The sequence below is a fragment of the Petromyzon marinus genome, unplaced genomic scaffold, assembly GCF_048934315.1.
Source record: "Petromyzon marinus isolate PM22_M1 ecotype Great Lakes invasive population unplaced genomic scaffold, UKy_Petmar_22M1.pri1.0 PM_G_Scaffold_2, whole genome shotgun sequence".
Classification (NCBI taxonomy): Eukaryota; Metazoa; Chordata; class Hyperoartia; order Petromyzontiformes; family Petromyzontidae; genus Petromyzon; species Petromyzon marinus.
Genome location: NW_027422761.1, coordinates 4,858,194 through 4,876,178, shown reverse-complemented (window position 1 = coordinate 4,876,178; position 17,985 = coordinate 4,858,194). Strand labels below are relative to the sequence as shown.

The 17,985-nt window shown below is 49.7% G+C and overlaps 2 long non-coding RNA genes across 2 annotated transcripts; both read left to right on the top strand.

Annotated features, from left to right (window-relative positions):
* The first annotated feature begins 352 nt into the window (after window positions 1-352).
* On the top strand, window positions 353-4,154 carry LOC142912382 (uncharacterized). The gene is made up of 3 exons (XR_012934049.1): window positions 353-525; window positions 2,341-2,453; window positions 3,642-4,154. It is a non-coding gene; the product is annotated as an uncharacterized LOC142912382 (long non-coding RNA).
* Window positions 4,155-9,308: 5,154 nt separating this feature from the next.
* Window positions 9,309-12,944, top strand: LOC142912381 (uncharacterized). Its single transcript, XR_012934048.1, has 3 exons — window positions 9,309-9,481; window positions 11,346-11,458; window positions 12,647-12,944. It is a non-coding gene; the product is annotated as an uncharacterized LOC142912381 (long non-coding RNA).
* Window positions 12,945-17,985: the final 5,041 nt, after the last annotated feature.

Below are 17,985 nucleotides of genomic sequence, written 5' to 3'. Positions count from 1 at the left end.
CTCACACACTTACAAATATACTGTCTAGGACACATTTTCAAAGAAATATTTTCATGTACCCAGACAATATTTGCACGTGCCCACATAAAAAAAACTTGCAGACTGCATACGTAGCTACGACAATGCAAAGCAGCACACACAACCATGCATTCAATAGCTTTTTACGTTTCGCAGGTTTCTTTCTAAGTTTATTCGGTTTCTATTTCAGCTTATTGGGTTTTCTCCTAGCGAATGGGCAGTGATGAGTCTATGGGCAGTGCTGGGTCTACGGGCAGTGCTTATCAGTTCTACGGAATCTGAGCCTCGCCCTCCCCCACGTGATCGCCTATCCGCGCTACGTTTTCTGAAAGCGTCAAGCTAAGGCCTCTGACGTGATCACAGGCACGCGCGCGGTCACCCGTCCGTGGTAGTGACACGGAACGTCGGACATAAGCGACCTCCTCTTCCACCAGCGCACTAGGAAATAGTTTTAGTGTGTAACCTCATCAAGACCCCTCCCCCAGACACCTACGGAGCTTTGCGCCGGTAAGTGCCGTAGTGAGGCCTGGTCCCCGGGAGGCTCGCCGGTCTCGGCTAGATTGCTCACCCGGCCCAGGGTGGCGATGTTGGCCGCCTGGGGCTCCCTGGGGAGACAAAGGCGGCCGCGCGCTCAGGCGCTTGGTCACCCCATCGTGCGCCACGCGGCGGCTGCTGCTGCTGGAGACTGAACAGCGGCTTGCCCCCCAAGGGTCTCGTTCCAGGGCTCGTACGGTGGGGGGGGGGGGGGCATCTCTATAGTTTGTCTTTGATGGTGGTGGTGGTGATGTTGGTGGTGGTGATGGTGGTGGTGATGGTGGTGGTGGTGATGTTGGTGGTGGTGGTGATGTTGGTGGTGGTGGTGATGGTGATGTTGGTGGTGGTGATGGTGGTGGTGATGGTGGTGGTGATGGTGGTGATGTTGATGGTGGTGGTGGTGATGGTGGTGGTGATGATGGTGGTGGTGATGGTGGTGATGGTGATGTTGGTGGTGATGTTGGTGGTGGTGATGGTGGTGGTGATGGTGGTGATGTTGGTGGTGGTGATGTTGGTGGTGGTGATGTTGGTGGTGGTGTTGGTGGTGATGGTGGTGGTGATGTTGGTGGTGGTGATGTTGGTGGTGGTGATGTTGGTGGTGGTGATGGTGGGGATGTTGGTGGTGATGTTGGTGGTGGTGATGGTGGTGGTGATGTTGGTGGTGGTGTTGGTGGTGGTGGGGATGTTGGTGGTGATGTTGGTGGTGGTGGTGATGTTGGTGGTGGTGATGTTGGTGGTGATGTTGGTGGTGGTGGGGATGTTGGTGGTGATGTTGGTGATGGTGGTGGTGATGGTGGTGGTGATGTTGGTGGTGATGTTGGTGGTGGTGGTGATGTTGGTGGTGGTGGGAATGTTAGTGGTGGTGATGTTGGTGGTGATGTTGGTGGTGATGTTGGTGGTGGTGTTGGTGGTGGTGGGGATGTTGGTGGTGATGTTGGTGGTGGTGGTGTTGGTGGTGGTGGTGATGTTGGTGGTGGTGGTGATGGTGGTGATGTTGGTGGTGATGGTGGTGGTGGGGATGTTGGTGGTGATGTTGGTGGTGGTGATGGTGGTGGTGATGGTGGTGGTGATGTTGGTGGTGATGTTGGTGGTGATGTTGGTGGTGGTGGGGATGTTAGTGGTGGTGATGTTGGTGGTGGTGGTGGTGATGTTGGTGGTGGTGATGTTGGTGGTGGTGATGTTGGTGGTGGTGGTGATGTTGGTGGTGGTGGTGATGTTGGTGGTGGTGATGTTTGTGGTGGTGATGTTGGTGGTGATGCTGGTGGTGGTGATGGTGGTGGTGATGCTGGTGGTGGTGATGGTGGTGGTGATGGTGGTGGATGGAGCGTTTGTGTGAACTAATATAAATGACGGTGTCAAAAATCATTACGTTAAAGGATTTGGCCTTTAAAACGTAGCAAAGCATTTATTTGCAAGGCAATTTAACAAATTGCACGAACATGAACCATTCAAAAACGTGTCGTAACGTGACTGATCAAACATCACGAAAACGTCTGAGGCCTGCGCCCAAAACAATTACCACACTCCCGGTCAAAGTGCGCCGTGTAATCTGGGAAACGGGGGCATTACAGGAGAAAGGTAAAATTTAATTTAACAACAATAATAACAATATTTGGACAAGTTCGGCAGGCCGGATTAAAAAGCCCAACGGGCCGTGCTTTGCCCACGTCTGGCCTAACCCGTGTAGAGACGGAGCTACGGGATCGCTTCGTGACGCAGGAGTGAAGTGTGACGTGGCCCTTGCAGTACCGTGAACGCCTCACGAGGGGGATGCCCTTCACCCCGCAGCGGATAGACCACGGCTGAGACTGATGACGGACCGGTTGAGGGTCACGGCGTTCCTCTGAGGCCGAATGAATCAGCCTCGCCCCCCTCCGCTGCACTCCGGGCTCTCACGTGATGTATCCTCTACACAAATTGAACGTCTCTGAATATGGATTGAACTGTCGCCGGTTCCAACGTGCAAGCCTCATCTCCCCTCTTACACCAGGCACCGCCTCCGTGCGCTCTGCGCTGCAGGAGCCGAAGCTTTTTGATCGAAGCGGCGAGTTGACCTTCTCCTTGTGTAGAGGTCAACCCTCGATTCGTCATTTGCCTCGCCTTCTCCTCTTGCTGCCTCCAAGATCTGGAACTTACTTCCCTCAACCATCTCTCCACGTCCAAGCTAAATACATTTCCTCCTCTTCTCTGCCTATGGCCGTCTCTCTCTTAAAATACCGGACAAATATCACGCCTCGTTGTTACCGGTTAGGTGCACGCGTCTGTTGTGGTATAGCGTCGTGAGATTCGGTTGCATGTAGATGCTCTCTAAATTAAAAATCGTGTTAACTTATTCTGTACAAGCCACACCACTGTCGTCATGTATAATTATCACACACACACACACACCACTCGCGCTATTCGCCACGGCAGAGTTAATCGTGTAGGCAATGTCACAACAGTAGCGCAGCTACCGACCTACTCACCTACAAAGAGTGCAATATAGCTAGGAGCTGATATGATTAGTCGATTAAGTGAATTGACCAAACTTATAACTTTTGTGTGCATGTATGTTGTTGAACTTCTTTCACGCTGTACGGTAGTTAACCGTGCCAATCAGAGATGTGGGGGAAGGACGAAAGACTAAACACAAAGCAGTTAAATTTTGATTTAAAGCTTTCGTGACTGCAGTAATTCATATTCTTAGCTCTTTCGGTAAAGTCACGTTGAAGGGAAGCAATAAAATAATTAAATATATATGACAATACAAATCATGATGACCGTTTGTGTTATGGTCGAAACGTCTTGAGAATTTTTATTGTGTTTTATATATTTTATTATTTTATTGTTTCCGTTCAACGTGACTTTACCGAAAGAGCTAAGAACACAAAAAGCAGTTCTAAAGAAATGAGTTTGAAATCTAGATGTGAATGTGCATAGCTCCAGTGGCTTCCTAATATAGTAATAAAAAATATTCCAGGCGGCTGCAGAAACACACCTGACAGCGTGCGACACCGTGACCGTCTTTGTTCGGTGGCTGAACCAAAAGGCACTGCGAGGGTGACCGCAGTTTGCGTGAAGGTTCCTTAACCAGAGGAACGTGTGGTCAGTAACTCGGGTGGATTAAAAAACAGCGACCGTTTCAGCGTCATGCTTCCCGAAGGTAGGAAACCCCTTACAAGCCACGCCCAGCATGATACAACTGATTATGCCGCGCCCATAACCTCCCATCCAGTGGCACATATGCGGACAAATTAAAAAAAAGCTAATTGTTATCCAATTTGTCGAGTAATGAAACCGATATATTTGGTTGAGTGATCGACGACTTGAGAAATATGATGATATCCCAGCTCTAATTATAACTGCGGTTATTTAAGAGATGGTCAAAGCAAAATTCATCACCCTAATTCATGACACATTTATAAATTCTGATATATATAAAATATTTTACTTAATTAAAACCATGCGATATTATTTATTTCGTTATTGAGCTGCGTGAATTGTAAAACATGCACTCCATTGATTTAAAATATCCATTTAAAAATCGTATCCTTTTAGCAACTTGATCAAAACCTATTTGCGATTTCGCATCTTCATGAGATCAAAGATGAATCGGCCCACTCTGAAACACAAGCAAAATGAATATCTGAATATGAATGGCGTGACGAAATAAAATATATCCTGGATCGTTTTGGTGAACGCTACACTAACAACAATACTCATTTCTATACAACGTCTGGCTCGCGTGATTACTCTGTGTGGTTCATAAGGTGGGACGTGTGCTGCTTTGATGATGGCAATTCAACCCCCGACCCACCACCCTCCCCAACAACTCGCTCCAACCATTCTGCGGTCATGATTTGGGACTGTGATTCCATTTGCAAGTAAACTCACATTTTAACAACGAGGGTTTGAAAGCATTAAGCATTAAGATCTGTCTGCATGTCTGCTCTGTTGTAAAGATGATCCAATATGAACACAATTGTAATACAACAGCTCTGTTGCTGTTAGGGACCATACAATGTTGAAAACTGGCCACAATTGATTAAACGGCCCACTCATGGTCCAGAGCAGAACTCGGTACCACCTAAGTTAGCAAAACTTCAGTCGTACCCATTTATTTGAATGGAAAATGAAAGTAAATTACTTGATAGTCTCACTCATTGAATTTGTTTATCACTGGCCACGTAGAGAAATTGCAACTGCTCAATTTAGGCCACCTCACATGGTACCGACAAAGGAGACATCTCATGGGCTATGGAAAAATAAGAATAGGTTGTATCCTTTCTGGCAATAAAACAGATCTTAAGATTCATTGAAGAAGGTTTCTGTTTGGTGTTTGAACATCTAAACACCCGTTTTGTTGCCAAAAAAGGATCAAATCTATTCTTATTTTGTCATACTTTGATACCGGCAAAACGGTCTCATTTTGAAGCGTCTCTTGGACTATTGGATGGGGAGAAATAAACCGGCGCTAAAAGTCAGTGCCGACCTCTCCTGTCGTGCCCAGTGACGTCATCACGGGCGAAGTTCACCGCGCGAAGTCAAACGCCGCTCGAAACGCAAAATCATCGCTCGGTGAACATTTCCGAGGACAAACAAACGCATGCCAGGAACCGTGTGAGTTTGTGTTTCTTGTTTCCTCTGCGCAATGTGGGGGAGGGCTTCATCCAGCAGTGGATTGACAAAAGCGCTGTATGCATACTGCACAGGCTACGCTAACGTCACATTTAGGCCCATGGACCGAACAAACGCGTCTCTCTTTCTCCATCCGTCTCCACTCTCTCTCTCTCTTCCTCTCTTCACTGTTGGCCTGTAGGTTTGGGCCGAGCGAGTTCCTGCCGGGGTTTTGGCTTTTCAGGAGCTGATTCCCCCCGTGGCTTTGTCGGCACGAGGCGACCGCGCGGAGTGTCAAGGGCTCCACCGGGCCCCAAGGTGCTGCCCCAGCACCACCGTAGTAGCCAAACCACCGGTGCTCGGCATGGCCTGTATGAAGGTCCTGCTGGACCTCATGTTGCGCACGGGGTACAGCATCGTCCAGGAGAACGGACAGAGGAAGTTCGGACCGCCGCCCGACTGGCAGGGGCCCCCTCCCGCCCATGGCTGCGAGGTGTTTCTGGGGAGGATCCCGCGCGACCTCTACGAGGATGAGCTGGTGCCCGTGCTGGAGATGGTGGGGAAGCTCTACCAACTCCGCCTCATGATGGATTATAGCGGAGAGACCCGCGGCTATGCGTTCGCTACCTACGCGACGCTCGCCCAAGCCATGGATGCCGTCAAGAAACTCGACAAATTCGAGATCCGTCCTGGACGCCGCATTGGAGTCTGCTTCAGCGTGGACAATCGCCGCCTCTTCATTGGGGGGCTGCCAAAGGACAAGAAGCGAGCGGAGGTGATGATGGCGATGAGCTGTGCCACGGAGGGCGCGGTGGACGTCACAATGAGCATCTGTTGCTGGGACATAACCCTCAACCGAGGCTACGCGTTCATCGAGTACAGGAGCCATCGCGCGGCCGCCATAGCCCGGAGCAAACTCCTTCGAATCAACTTGCAGCTATGGGGCCGGACCATCAAGGTGGACTGGGCCATCCCGGAACGGGTGGCTGCGGCCGCGGCGGTGGAGATGGAGGCGGCGGTGCCAGACCTGCTGCAGCCGGAGTGCACGGGCACTGGCAAAGCCACACACAGCCAATTTGGGGGCTGGGGGGCACGCCCGCAGCTGTGGTGGGTACCTCACCACCTGCGGCCCATGCCCATTGCTCTCGAGGCGCTGCCGGAGGCGGCCATGCTGTCGTGGGAGGTGCGGCTGCGGATGCTGTGCCGGACCGCCGGCATCAGCTACCCAAGCTTCGAGCTGCACGCTTACTCGGGGCCCGGGATGCCCGCGGGCCTCCTCTATAAGGTGTCAGTTCCCGGGATGGGAGAAGGCACCGGCATCTTCCCCGCATTTCTGAGCTCCAGCGAGGAGGGAGCACGGGAGGTGGCGTGTCAGCACGTCTACAACATCCTCACCAAAGCGAATCCTCTGAGAATGTGCCCAGCCCCTGCCGCGACACCGCCTCCCAGCTGCCTCTTCCAGGACCTCTATGCGTAACCCGGCTCCTTCCCCGTGACCCAGCCGCCGGTCGCCACGTGCTGTACCTGCACCAAAAGGCGTGACGGCGATGGAGAGAGATGTCGGCGAACGGCGACACGCCAGGACCCGGGACCCCACCGACGAGGCCCGAGCTCTGGGTCCCCTCCCCCTTATATCCCCCCAGGCGTGGCTAGGCCCCGCCTCCGGCCACGCCCTCTCGTGGAACCTTGGAGCAGGTTACACGAGAGGGCGTGGCCGGAGGCGTGGCTAGGCCCCGCCTCCGGCCACGCCCTCTCGTGGAACCTTTCGAGCAGGTGACCGGAGTAACTCGGCTAGCCCCACCTGTTGCCTTTGCCCCAGATGCGCCTCCTTCCCTGATTGGTTGTTACCTCTGTGGCCGTACCGTGAAGCCCTTGCCAGGCCAGCGGGTGTCACCCTGTCATGCCAGCAGGTGTCACCCTGTGATGTCAGCAGGTGTCACCCTGTGATGTCAGCAGGTGTCACCCTGTGATGTCAGCATGTCACCCTGTGATGTCAGCAGGTGTCACCCTGTGATGTCAGCAGGTGTCACCCTGTCATGTCAGCAGGTGTCACCCTGTGAAGTCAGCAGGTGTCACCCTGTCATGTCAGCAGGTGTCACCCTGTCATGTCAGCATGTCACCCTGTGATGTCAGCAGGTGTCACCCTGTGATGTCAGCAGGTGTCACCCTGTCATGTCAGCAGGTGTCACCCTGTGAAGTCAGCAGGTGTCACCCTGTGATGTCAGCAGGTGTCACCCTGTCATGTCAGCAGGTGTCACCCTGTCATGTCAGCAGGTGTTACCCTGTGATGTCAGCAGGTGTCACCCTGTGATGTCAGCAGGTGTCACCCTGTGATGTCAGCAGGTGTCACCATGTCATGTCAGCAGGTGTCACCCTGTGATGTCAGCAGGTGTCACCCTGTCATGTCAGCAGGTGTTACCCTGTGATGTCAGCAGGTGTCACCCTGTGATGTCAGCAGGTGTCACCCTGTCATTGCACTTTAATGAAAACCGACAACAGAATCCTTGAAGAAAAAACGAATTCAGGTGTTTGACATGTCGACGCCATTTCGTTTTGAAAATGTAGTGGAGAAAAATATATATTGTTCACATCGCATTCTGTTTTGTCAATGATCTCTGTAACGTGCGACTGCTCTGCAAGCCATGCATTAACCCCTTTCTGTCTCAATTTAATTCCCAGCATGCAATTCTCCAAGCCTCAGATTTTATAACATATTTCGCACAACTTTAATCCTGGTAAATATATTATTTTCTTTAAAAACACAAGCATTATATTTAGTCTATTGCATGGCTAAAGTATTCTAAGTAAAAATATAAATTGTATTAAACCAATATTAGATCATCGCTATGATAAATATATTTCTACCCTACAATATACAAATCTACATTGTGCTAATGTTTCAATTCTACTTTTATTAACTTACAAATATAGTGTCTAGGACACATTTTCAAAGAAATATTTTCATGTACCCAGACAATATTTGCACGTGCCCACATAAAAAAACTTGCAGACTGCATACGTAGCTACGACAACAGAATCCTTGAAGAAAAAAACGAATTCAGGTGTTTGACATTTCTTTTTGTACGGGAGAAAAATATATATTGTTCACATCGCATTCTGATGTCAAAACATTTGATTCTTTATAAAATTGAAAAACCCTTGAACAACTTTGCTGCACACGGAGATGTCCGTGCACCGCCTTGTTTCCACAGCCTCTATCCTAGTGCCATTTGTATTTCATGCACATACCGCTGTTAAGAGTTTGATGTTTTATTGATTTTCAATTTAGGTGTTTTTTCCTGTAATGTCTTTTTGTTACTTTTTTAGTGGAAATAAAGTCCTGAAAAGTCTCTTCCTCTCTATCTCCACTCTCTCGGCCGAGTCTCTGCCACTTCTGGTTTTGAGTGTCGCATGCTTGGGATCCTTCTTTCCCTCCTCTGTGGATTTAATTTGATATGCTGATTTACACGCCAACATATTTCAGACTTTCCTGTTTTGTTAGGGCATTTTCCTGATCATTACCAACGTTCCCATGGCCATGCACTTTAGAGTAACTTATTGCCCGATGATGCTGGATGTAATTAGCAGCGAAACGTCGTACTCAAACTGTAAATGTGGATTCACTCTTCAACACACCGGTGGGCTAAAGTAGTGAACTAATTGTCTTTTGTCAACGTGACACTTTTTTTGCTGATTGGCCGTGTCGGGTGGTGGAGGGTTACGACACATTTATAAATAACGCGATCTAGCCCAAGAACCTTTATTATGAATAATATTGGTGCTAATGTTTCAATTCTACTTTTATTAACTCACACACTTACAAATATACTGTCTAGGACACATTTTCAAAGAAATATTTTCATGTACCCAGACAATATTTGCACGTGCCCACATAAAAAAAACTTGCAGACTGCATACGTAGCTACGACAATGCAAAGCAGCACACACAACCATGCATTCAATAGCTTTTTACGTTTCGCAGGTTTCTTTCTAAGTTTATTCGGTTTCTATTTCAGCTTATTGGGTTTTCTCCTAGCGAATGGGCAGTGATGAGTCTATGGGCAGTGCTGGGTCTACGGGCAGTGCTTATCAGTTCTACGGAATCTGAGCCTCGCCCTCCCCCACGTGATCGCCTATCCGCGCTACGTTTTCTGAAAGCGTCAAGCTAAGGCCTCTGACGTGATCACAGGCACGCGCGCGGTCACCCGTCCGTGGTAGTGACACGGAACGTCGGACATAAGCGACCTCCTCTTCCACCAGCGCACTAGGAAATAGTTTTAGTGTGTAACCTCATCAAGACCCCTCCCCCAGACACCTACGGAGCTTTGCGCCGGTAAGTGCCGTAGTGAGGCCTGGTCCCCGGGAGGCTCGCCGGTCTCGGCTAGATTGCTCACCCGGCCCAGGGTGGCGATGTTGGCCGCCTGGGGCTCCCTGGGGAGACAAAGGCGGCCGCGCGCTCAGGCGCTTGGTCACCCCATCGTGCGCCACACGGCGGCTGCTGCTGCTGGAGACTGAACAGCGGCTTGCCCCCCAAGGGTCTCGTTCCAGGGCTCGTACGGTGGGGGGGGGGGGCATCTCTATAGTTTGTCTTTGATGGTGGTGGTGGTGATGTTGGTGGTGGTGATGGTGGTGGTGATGGTGGTGGTGGTGATGTTGGTGGTGGTGGTGATGTTGGTGGTGGTGGTGATGTTGGTGGTGGTGATGGTGGTGGTGATGGTGGTGGTGATGGTGGTGATGTTGATGGTGGTGGTGGTGATGGTGGTGGTGATGATGGTGGTGGTGATGATGGTGGTGGTGATGGTGGTGATGGTGATGTTGGTGGTGATATTGGTGGTGGTGATGGTGGTGATGTTGGTGGTGGTGATGTTGGTGGTGGTGATGTTGGTGGTGGTGTTGGTGGTGATGGTGGTGGTGATGTTGGTGGTGGTGATGTTGGTGGTGGTGATGTTGGTGGTGGTGATGGTGGGGATGTTGGTGGTGATGTTGGTGGTGGTGATGGTGGTGGTGATGTTGGTGGTGGTGTTGGTGGTGGTGGGGATGTTGGTGGTGATGTTGGTGGTGTTGGTGGTGGTGGTGATGTTGGTGGTGGTGATGTTGGTGGTGATGTTGGTGGTGGTGGGGATGTTGGTGATGGTGGTGGTGATGGTGGTGGTGATGTTGGTGGTGATGTTGGTGGTGGTGGTGATGTTGGTGGTGGTGGGAATGTTAGTGGTGGTGATGTTGGTGGTGATGTTGGTGGTGGTGGTGATGTTGGTGGTGGTGTTGGTGGTGGTGGGGATGTTGGTGGTGATGTTGGTGGTGGTGGTGTTGGTGGTGGTGGTGATGTTGGTGGTGGTGGTGATGGTGGTGATGTTGGTGGTGATGGTGGTGGTGGGGATGTTGGTGGTGATGTTGGTGGTGGTGATGGTGGTGGTGATGGTGGTGGTGATGTTGGTGGTGATGTTGGTGGTGATGTTGGTGGTGGTGGGGATGTTAGTGGTGGTGATGTTGGTGGTGGTGGTGGTGATGTTGGTGGTGGTGATGTTGGTGGTGGTGATGTTGGTGGTGGTGGTGATGTTGGTGGTGATGTTGGTGGTGGTGATGGTGATGTTGGTGGTGGTGATGGTGCTGTTGGTGGTGGTGATGTTGGTGATGGTGATGTTTGTGGTGGTGATGTTGGTGGTGATGCTGGTGGTGGTGATGGTGGTGGTGATGCTGGTGGTGGTGATGGTGGTGGTGATGGTGGTGGATGGAGCGTTTGTGTGAACTAATATAAATGACGGTGTCAAAAATCATTACGTTAAAGGATTTGGCCTTTAAAACGTAGCAAAGCATTTATTTGCAAGGCAATTTAACAAATTGCACGAACATGAACCATTCAAAAACGTGTCGTAACGTGACTGATCAAACATCACGAAAACGTCTGAGGCCTGCGCCCAAAACAATTACCACACTCCCGGTAAAAGTGCGCCGTGTAATCTGGGAAACGGGGGCATTACAGGAGAAAGGTGAAATTTAATTTAACAACAATAATAACAATATTTGGACAAGTTCGGCAGGCCGGATTAAAAAGCCCAACGGGCCGTGCTTTGCCCACGTCTGGCCTAACCCGTGTAGAGACGGAGCTACGGGATCGCTTCGTGACGCAGGAGTGAAGTGTGACGTGGCCCTTGCAGTACCGTGAACGCCTCACGAGGGGGGTGCCCTTCACCCCGCAGCGGATAGACCACGGCTGAGACTGATGACGGACCGGTTGAGGGTCACGGCGTTCCTCTGAGGCCGAATGAATCAGCCTCGCCCCCCTCCGCTGCACTCCGGGCTCTCACGTGATGTATCCTCTACACAAATTGAACGTCTCTGAATATGGATTGAACTGTCGCCGGTTCCAACGTGCAAGCCTCATCTCCCCTCTTACACCAGGCACCGCCTCCGTGCGCTCTGCGCTGCAGGAGCCAAAGCTTTTTGATCGAAGCGGCGAGTTGACCTTCTCCTTGTGTAGAGGTCAACCCTCGATTCGTCATTTGCCTCGCCTTCTCCTCTTGCTGCCTCCAAGATCTGGAACTTACTTCCCTCAACCATCTCTCCACGTCCAAGCTAAATACATTTCCTCCTCTTCTCTGCCTATGGCCGTCTCTCTCTTAAAATACCGGACAAATATCACGCCTCGTTGTTACCGGTTAGGTGCACGCGTCTGTTGTGGTATAGCGTCGTGAGATTCGGTTGCATGTAGATGCTCTCTAAATTAAAAATCGTGTTAACTTATTCTGTACAAGCCACACCACTGTCGTCATGTATAATTATCACACACACACACACACCACTCGCGCTATTCGCCACGGCAGAGTTAATCGTGTAGGCAATGTCACAACAGTAGCGCAGCTACCGACCTACTCACCTACAAAGAGTGCAATATAGCTAGGAGCTGATATGATTAGTCGATTAAGTGAATTGACCAAACTTATAACTTTTGTGTGCATGTATGTTGTTGAACTTCTTTCACGCTGTACGGTAGTTAACCGTGCCAATCAGAGATGTGGGGGAAGGACGAAAGACTAAACACAAAGCAGTTAAATTTTGATTTAAAGCTTTCGTGACTGCAGTAATTCATATTCTTAGCTCTTTCGGTAAAGTCACGTTGAAGGGAAGCAATAAAATAATTAAATATATATAACAATACAAATCATGATGACCGTTTGTGTTATGGTCGAAACGTCTTGAGAATTTTTATTGTGTTTTATATATTTTATTATTTTATTGTTTCCGTTCAACGTGACTTTACCGAAAGAGCTAAGAACACAAAAAGCAGTTCTAAAGAAATGAGTTTGAAATCTAGATGTGAATGTGCATAGCTCCAGTGGCTTCCTAATATAATAATAAAAAATATTCCAGGCGGCTGCAGAAACACACCTGACAGCGTGCGACACCGTGACCGTCTTTGTTCGGTGGCTGAACCAAAAGGCACTGCGAGGGTGACCGCAGTTTGCGTGAAGGTTCCTTAACCAGAGGAACGTGTGGTCAGTAACTCGGGTGGATTAAAAAACAGCGACCGTTTCAGCGTCATGCTTCCCGAAGGTAGGAAACCCCTTACAAGCCACGCCCAGCATGATACAACTGATTATGCCGCGCCCATAACCTCCCATCCAGTGGCACATATGCGGACAAATTTAAAAAAAAGCTAATTGTTATCCAATTTGTCGAGTAATGAAACCGATATATTTGGTTGAGTGATCGACGACTTGAGAAATATGATGATATCCCAGCTCTAATTATAACTGCGGTTATTTAAGAGATGGTCAAAGCAAAATTCATCACCCTAATTCATGACACATTTATAAATTCTGATATATAAAATATTTTACTTAATTAAAACCATGCGATATTATTTATTTCGTTATTGAGCTGCGTGAATTGTAAAACATGCACTCCATTGATTTAAAATATCCATTTAAAAATCGTATCCTTTTAGCAACTTGATCAAAACCTATTTGCGATTTCGCATCTTCATGAGATCAAAGATGAATCGGCCCACTCTGAAACACAAGCAAAATGAATATCTGAATATGAATGGCGTGACGAAATAAAATATATCCTGGATCGTTTTGGTGAACGCTACACTAACAACAATACTCATTTCTATACAACGTCTGGCTCGCGTGATTACTCTGTGTGGTTCATAAGGTGGGGCGTGTGCTGCTTTGATGATGGCAGTTCAACCCCCGACCCACCACCCTCCCCAACAACTCGCTCCAACCATTCTGCGGTCATGATTTGGGACTGTGATTCCATTTGCAAGTAAACTCACATTTTAACAACGAGGGTTTGAAAGCATTAAGCATTAAGATCTGTCTGCATGTCTGCTCTGTTGTAAAGATGATCCAATATGAACACAATTGTAATACAACAGCTCTGTTGCTGTTAGGGACCATACAATGTTGAAAACTGGCCACAATTGATTAAACGGCCCACTCATGGTCCAGAGCAGAACTCGGTACCACCTAAGTTAGCAAAACTTCAGTCGTACCCATTTATTTGAATGGAAAATGAAAGTAAATTACTTAATAGTCTCACTCATTGAATTTGTTTATCACTGGCCACGTAGAGAAATTGCAACTGCTCAATTTAGGCCACCTCACGTGTTACCGACAAAGGAGACATCTCATGGGCTATGGAAAAATAAGAATAGGTTGTATCCTTTCTGGCAATAAAACAGATCTTAAGATTCATTGAAGAAGGTTTCTGTTTGGTGTTTGAACATCTAAACACCCGTTTTGTTGCCAAAAAAGGATCAAATCTATTCTTATTTTGTCATACTTTGATACCGGCAAAACGGTCTCATTTTGAAGCGTCTCTTGGACTATTGGATGGGGAGAAATAAACCGGCGCTAAAAGTCAGTGCCGACCTCTCCTGTCGTGCCCAGTGACGTCATCACGGGCGAAGTTCACCGCGCGAAGTCAAACGCCGCTCGAAACGCAAAATCATCGCTCGGTGAACATTTCCGAGGACAAACAAACGCATGCCGGGAACCGTGTGAGTTTGTGTTTCTTGTTTCCTCTGCGCAATGTGGGGGAGGGCTTCATCCAGCAGTGGATTGACAAAAGCGCTGTATGCATACTGCACAGGCTACGCTAACGTCACATTTAGGCCCATGGACCGAACAAACGCGTCTCTCTTTCTCCATCCGTCTCCACTCTCTCTCTCTCTTCCTCTCTTCACTGTTGGCCTGTAGGTTTGGGCCGAGTGAGTTCCTGCCGGGGTTTTGGCTTTTCAGGAGCTGATTCCCCCCGTGGCTTTGTCGGCACGAGGCGACCGCGCGGAGTGTCAAGGGCTCCACCGGGCCCCAAGGTGCTGCCCCAGCACCACCGTAGTAGCCAAACCACCGGTGCTCGGCATGGCCTGTATGAAGGTCCTGCTGGACCTCATGTTGCGCACGGGGTACAGCATCGTCCAGGAGAACGGACAGAGGAAGTTCGGACCGCCGCCCGACTGGCAGGGGCCCCCTCCCGCCCATGGCTGCGAGGTGTTTCTGGGGAGGATCCCGCGCGACCTCTACGAGGATGAGCTGGTGCCCGTGCTGGAGATGGTGGGGAAGCTCTACCAACTCCGCCTCATGATGGATTATAGCGGAGAGACCCGCGGCTATGCGTTCGCTACCTACGCGACGCTCGCCCAAGCCACGGATGCCGTCAAGAAACTCGACAAATTCGAGATCCGTCCTGGACGCCGCATTGGAGTCTGCTTCAGCGTGGACAATCGCCGCCTCTTCATTGGGGGGCTGCCAAAGGACAAGAAGCGAGCGGAGGTGATGATGGCGATGAGCTGTGCCACGGAGGGCGCGGTGGACGTCACAATGAGCATCTGTTGCTGGGACATAACCCTCAACCGAGGCTACGCGTTCATCGAGTACAGGAGCCATCGCGCGGCCGCCATAGCCCGGAGCAAACTCCTTCGAATCAACTTGCAGCTATGGGGCCGGACCATCAAGGTGGACTGGGCCATCCCGGAACGGGTGGCTGCGGCCGCGGCGGTGGAGATGGAGGCGGCGGTGCCAGACCTGCTGCAGCCGGAGTGCACGGGCACCGGCAAAGCCACACACAGCCAATTTGGGGGCTGGGGGGCACGCCCGCAGCTGTGGTGGGTACCTCACCACCTGCGGCCCATGCCCATTGCTCTCGAGGCGCTGCCGGAGGCGGCCATGCTGTCGTGGGAGGTGCGGCTGCGGATGCTGTGCCGGACCGCCGGCATCAGCTACCCAAGCTTCGAGCTGCACGCTTACTCGGGGCCCGGGATGCCCGCGGGCCTCCTCTATAAGGTGTCAGTTCCCGGGATGGGAGAAGGCACCGGCATCTTCCCCGCATTTCTGAGCTCCAGCGAGGAGGGAGCACGGGAGGTGGCGTGTCAGCACGTCTACAACATCCTCACCAAAGCGAATCCTCTGAGAATGTGCCCAGCCCCTGCCGCGACACCGCCTCCCAGCTGCCTCTTCCAGGACCTCTATGCGTAACCCGGCTCCTTCCCCGTGACCCAGCCGCCGGTCGCCACGTGCTGTACCTGCACCAAAAGGCGTGACGGCGATGGAGAGAGATGTCGGCGAACGGCGACACGCCAGGACCCGGGACCCCACCGACGAGGCCCGAGCTCTGGGTCCCCTCCCCCTTATATCCCCCCAGGCGTGGCTAGGCCCCGCCTCCGGCCACGCCCTCTCGTGGAACCTTGGAGCAGGTTACACGAGAGGGCGTGGCCAGAGGCGTGGCTAGGCCCCGCCTCCGGCCACGCCCTCTCGTGGAACCTTTCGAGCAGGTGACCGGAGTAACTCGGCTAGCCCCACCTGTTGCCTTTGCCCCAGATGCGCCTCCTTCCCTGATTGGTTGTTACCTCTGTGGCCGTACCGTGAAGCCCTTGCCAGGCCAGCGGGTGTCACCCTGTCATGCCAGCAGGTGTCACCCTGTGATGTCAGCAGGTGTCACCCTGTGATGTCAGCAGGTGTCACCCTGTGATGTCAGCATGTCACCCTGTGATGTCAGCAGGTGTCACCCTGTGATGTCAGCAGGTGTCACCCTGTCATGTCAGCAGGTGTCACCCTGTGAAGTCAGCAGGTGTCACCCTGTGATGTCAGCAGGTGTCACCCTGTCATGTCAGCAGGTGTCACCCTGTCATGTCAGCAGGTGTTACCCTGTGATGTCAGCAGGTGTCACCCTGTGATGTCAGCAGGTGTCACCCTGTGATGTCAGCAGGTGTCACCATGTCATGTCAGCAGGTGTCACCCTGTGATGTCAGCAGGTGTCACCCTGTCATGTCAGCAGGTGTTACCCTGTGATGTCAGCAGGTGTCACCCTGTGATGTCAGCAGGTGTCACCCTGTCATTGCACTTTAATGAAAACCGACAACAGAATCCTTGAAGAAAAAACGAATTCAGGTGTTTGACATGTCGACGCCATTTCGTTTTGAAAATGTAGTGGAGAAAAATATATATTGTTCACATCGCATTCTGTTTTGTCAATGATCTCTGTAACGTGCGACTGCTCTGCAAGCCATGCATTAACCCCTTTCTGTCTCAATTTAATTCCCAGCATGCAATTCTCCAAGCCTCAGATTTTATAACATATTTCGCACAACTTTAATCCTGGTAAATATATTATTTTCTTTAAAAACACAAGCATTATATTTAGTCTATTGCATGGCTAAAGTATTTTAAGTAAAAATATAAATTGTATTAAACCAATATTAGATCATCGCTATGATAAATATATTTCTACCCTACAATATACAAATCTACATTGTGCTAATGTTTCAATTCTACTTTTATTAACTTACAAATATAGTGTCTAGGACACATTTTCAAAGAAATATTTTCATGTACCCAGACAATATTTGCACGTGCCCACATAAAAAAACTTGCAGACTGCATACGTAGCTACGACAACAGAATCCTTGAAGAAAAAAACGAATTCAGGTGTTTGACATTTCTTTTTGTACGGGAGAAAAATATATATTGTTCACATCGCATTCTGATGTCAAAACATTTGATTCTTTATAAAATTGAAAAACCCTTGAACAACTTTGCTCCACACGGAGATGTCCGTGCACCGCCTTGTTTCCACAGCCTCTATCCTAGTGCCATTTGTATTTCATGCACATACCGCTGTTAAGAGTTTGATGTTTTATTGATTTTCAATTTAGGTGTTTTTTCCTGTAATGTCTTTTTGTTACTTTTTTAGTGGAAATAAAGTCCTGAAAAGTCTCTTCCTCTCTATATCCACTCTCTCGGCCGAGTCTCTGCCACTTCTGGTTTTGAGTGTCGCATGCTTGGGATCCTTCTTTCCCTCCTCTGTGGATTTAATTTGATATGCTGATTTACACGCCAACATATTTCAGACTTTCCTGTTTTGTTAGGGCATTTTCCTGATCATTACCAACGTTCCCATGGCCATGCACTTTAGAGTAACTTATTGCCCGATGATGCTGGATGTAATTAGCAGCGAAACGTCGTACTCAAACTGTAAATGTGGATTCACTCTTCAACACACCGGTGGGCTAAAGTAGTGAACTAATTGTCTTTTGTCAACGTGACACTTTTTTTGCTGATTGGCCGTGTCGGGTGGTGGAGGGTTACGACACATTTATAAATAACGCGATCTAGCCCAAGAACCTTTATTATGAATAATATTGGTGCTAATGTTTCAATTCTACTTTTATTAACTCACACACTTACAAATATACTGTCTAGGACACATTTTCAAAGAAATATTTTCATGTACCCAGACAATATTTGCACGTGCCCACATAAAAAAAACTTGCAGACTGCATACGTAGCTACGACAATGCAAAGCAGCACACACAACCATGCATTCAATAGCTTT